Below are 4,676 nucleotides of genomic sequence, written 5' to 3' on the forward strand. Positions count from 1 at the left end.
CTAAGAATGATGGTTTCCAGCTGCATCCATGTCCCTACAAAGGACGCAAACTCATCCTTTTTTATGGCTGCATAGTATTCCATGGTGTATATGTGCCACATTTTCTTAATCCAGTCTGTCACAGATGGACATTTGGGTTGATTCCAAGTCTTTGCTATTGTGAATAATGCCGCAATAAACATACGTGTGCATGTGTCTTTATAGCAGCATGATTTATCATCCTTTGGGTATATACCCAGTAATGGGATGGCTGGGTCATATTCATAAGTCTTTTTTTTTTTTTTTTACAAATCTATTTTTTCATATGCTTCCACAGATGGATGAACTGGAAATCTGAGAGGGAATGGGATTTAAAGAATGTTCTCAACGTGACTGAACCCAAAGAGAAGCAGACATTTATGCACATGAGGTGCAGATCCCTTCTAATTCCTCTGCTGTGCACTGCCCATCAGAAGATATCCCAGCCCCATGGAAGAGCTGTTGAAATGCCCATTAAGAAAAATTGATTCTGAAGTATGACATCATGTCCTTGAAGATACACGATATCATGACAAGACGTGATATAATGTCCTGTGCAAATAGAAATTGCGTTTTCAGAGACCTGGTTGCTTCAGGAGGAAAGATACGGCTGTAAAAATAAAATCATAATTTATGAAACTGATGTTTGTGGTAGGAATGTTCAGCATTGAGGACTCCTCTTTACCATGAACCCCAAATTTTATGTTAGAGCCTCTGTGACCAGTTGCTCACCTCCTTTGCTCTTTTATTGACAAAACCTCATAAGGACTGAGTTTTTCATGCTTATTTATTTATTTATTTATTGACTTCTGCCTTCACACAGTAATATTGCTCAGGAAGGTTACTTTCAAATTCAACTTCTTACATACCATTGAAGTAACATCAGGTGAGAATTCTTAGAACTTCTTTTTATTAAAAAAAATTCTAATGAGAACACTGTGGGATTATTCATTTCAATGCAGCAGGAAGTTTCAGAGAAAATAATATGCATATATTTTCTATGTGCTAGAGTATAGGAGGCCTAAGAAAAGGCAGGGAGATAAGTAGTTTGCCCATTTCATTTCCTGGGGTGAAATGTAAAAATTCTGTTATGGCTCATAACTGACACTTGCCCCAAACCCGAGTTATGTGCTCTGTTTCCACAGATGTGGTGGCCTAATATTGACACCAAGTATCTTTTTTCGGCTCAGGATCAGCCTGAAGAAAATGGAGGTATGAAACATGATGACACTCAAAGACACACAGATACCTCCCCTTTGACCGACAGGGTGGCGACACCAAGGATAACAGGGTCACCACAGAAAGGTGGAGCTGGGAGCCCTGGGCACTCCCATCTCTGAGAGTCATAGGGAAGTGAGTGGGCGAATGAGAGGTCCGTCTAGCAAGCACTGGGGGCAGTATGCCCTGAGTCCCCTTACCTTGTCTCAGCCACACACTCCAAGAACATCACCTCCTCCTCCCACCATCCAGCACATCTCATGCCTAAATAGTACATATTCATATTGAGGAGTCAAAACAATGGCCGGGCAAGGTGGCTCAACCTGTAATCCGAGCACTTTGGGAGGCTGAGGCAGGCAGATCACTTGAGGTCAGGGGTTCGAGACCACCCAGGCCAACATGGTGAAACTCCGTCTCTATTAAAAATACAAAAGTTAGCTGGGCGTGGCAGCAGGCAGCTTTAATCCTAACTATTCGGGAGGCTGAGGCAGGAGAATAGCTTCAACCAGGGAGGTAGAGGTTGCAGTGAGCCAAGATCACACCACTACACTCCATCCAGCCTAGGTGACAACAGTGAAACTCTGTCTCCAAAAGAAGAAGAAGGAGGAGGAGGAGGAGGAAGACGAGGACGAGGAGGAGGAAGAGGAGAAGGAGGAGAAGAAGGAGGAGAAGAAGAAGAAGGATAATGAAAAGGAGATTCTGCTACTTATTGAGTGCCTTCTCTGTGTCAGTCATGGCACTGGCGATTCCCCAGGACTTTATCTTATTTAATTCTACCATGTCCCAGAGGGATGGTCATTGTTACCCACATTTTTTAGATGAGGAAACTGGGGCCCAGGAAAGTTAATTATTTTGCCCCAAACTGCACAGCTGGAAATCCTAGGAATAGAAGTCTATCCAGGTTGACTGCTCTTTCTCCACACCCCTCACGGTTTCTCTAATAAAATGAATCAGACTGAGACTGCATTGGGGTGATTTAGGGTTCACATAAGAAGGAATTCCCCAAGAGCCAGTGATGTTGCACATTGGAAAATAAGGAGGGGCCTTGTGGGGTGACTTTAGGCGGATCTCAGGTGACCTATCCCGCTTGTCTGTGGTGGATGGCAACTGTGGATTTTGATGATATTTCTAGAAGTTAATATTTTTAAATCTATAAAGTTCTAAACCCATTGGCCAAGTTATGACTTAATTAAGAATTTCTAGGCTTCTCAATCTCATTGGCCATCATACCCAAGAAACTTAATGTGCCAAGAAGTTGAGTGGGCCATCACAGTGGACCCCACTTGCCTGGACCTGGAGGCTCAACAAGATAACTCAGAAAGAGGCTGAGCCACTGAACCCTGCTGACTATGACACTTCACACTTTTGCTTTCTCTCCTCTCTGATGTTAATGGCTCATCTCCCCCAAGGTTCTCTTTTCACCTTTTAACCATGTGTCTGTCACCTCGGCTTGTTAATGGCTTTCGGGCATCCTGAGGCACAGCACAGCGCACTGCCACTCCACAGAGACTCCCGCCAGCCTTTCTCCTTGGTTAGGGGTTGCTTACAACTTGTAAATCAGCACATTAGTCACAGTTAAATGTTTCCTGAAGAACTTTCCAAACAACCTGGGAGTGTGGGTTAGAACCGGGGACAGTGACAGGTACTTTCAGGACACAAACCACCTTGTGAGCCAATCCATGGCAACATCTGAGGATGACACCCTGCAAGGCAAGGCCGCTCAGCACCTAGAGCGCCTGAAGAGGACGCATTCATCTGGAAGAAAACAGGTTTAAAATAAAAGAAATTGCTACTGCCAGAACTTCCCTCAGGAGTCCTGGTTGAGTCCCCACTCTTAAACTTAAAGCCTCAAATATCAGTTTGAGAAATATCAGCTTGTTTGGAAACTCATCTGTTCTAGCTTTGGATTTATGAACAGGGCATTTTTATTTTTTTCCTTTTGAGAACATGGATGACTGTGTCTTCACAGAACAGAGACCCCCACACCCTGTTGCGCTGTGGGGACCGAAGAAGCCGGGGGGAGTCCTGACTCCTCATGCCATTCTGGAGAGCCACACAGTCTTCGGTGTTTGCAAGGTGACTTTCTCAGGCCTTGGGGCCTAGGCCCTAGCGTTATCTAGCCCAACAATTAGAGACGTTCAAAAGGGGACTGGGTTGCCTTTTGAGGGACTGAGCTTCTTGTCACTGGAAGGGTGTGGCAGAGACAGCAGAGATTGTAAAGAGGGAGTTTCTGCACCAGGTGAGCAACCCAGTTTCACACACATTTGCCAAGGAGCCACTGTAGGGAGTGGGAAGGTAATGTGGTTGCTGCAGGCCACCTATGCAGTCATTTGCTGGGTTTGTTCTAATGCCTCAGGTTAAAAACAAAGACATAATAAACCCCTCCATGTAGGATTGGACTAGATGTCATTCCCATATGCTGCAGTCCTTGCGTAACGCTGCAGCAAGATCACTGCCTCACTCATATAATGCCCACCTTCTCATTTATGAAAAATCAAAACAATCTGGTTCTGCAGGTAGGAAGCTGCAGTCAGAAAGGAAAGGGTCTGTGCAAAGCTGTGACAGGAGAGCAGTGACAGGAGAACAATCAGCTACAGCGCTGGGCTGCCCCTCATTGACTTTTGGAGATGACAGAACCTTCTCTCCAGTTTTGTTTTTTTTTAACAAAATAAATTCCTGATTCATGGTACCAATATTCTACTGATGTGTATTTCAATATAGATATTCATGTAATAGATGCTCAATAAACACCACGGAGGGAATGACATAGATTTCTCTCTCAGCTATAGTACTGACTGACACAACAGATTTCAGCCCTTTGGAGGAGGAGTAATCACAGGGCTTTTAACTTCTCAGAAAGGTGGGTCCCGAAACATACTGCTGTGGAAAGTCTACTGCCCTGGATGATGGGATCAGCCGTTCTGCTGATATTAGACTAACAGAAAGCTTGGGTCCACCTGCTATATTTTGCTTTACTTATAACTATCATTCAAACTAAGACACCTTTGAGAGTGAAAGGGGATTCTATTAATAATGACACTGAGGTGACAGGTAAATAGGCATTGTCCCTGAGAGGTGGGATATTTAGCCATCTGCCTCAGAACCCATGTAATCTGAGGCTGTCACACATTAATCGTAGGAAAGTAAATGGCTCACGTGGAAACAACTTTAAAGTCATTTTCTTTAACTCTCTTACTTTACTGAAGATACTTAGGTCAGAGAGCTTAAAAGGCTTTGCCCAAAACCACGCAGCTTGGTGGTACCAAAGTCAGGCTAGAAGCCAGGACAGTTCATTCCCACCCAGGGCTCACGGGCTCTTGTCATTTATTCCTCTGTGTGCGTAGTCCAGGATACTCACTTAAGGCAAATGTGGTAAAGAAAAAGACACAATTACAAGCTCTTACCAAGCATAAAACAAGCATTTGTGCATTGACTTCCCA

The sequence above is a fragment of the Rhinopithecus bieti genome, unplaced genomic scaffold, assembly GCF_001698545.2.
Source record: "Rhinopithecus bieti isolate Rb0 unplaced genomic scaffold, ASM169854v2 scaffold_39971, whole genome shotgun sequence".
Taxonomy (NCBI): Eukaryota; Metazoa; Chordata; class Mammalia; order Primates; family Cercopithecidae; genus Rhinopithecus; species Rhinopithecus bieti.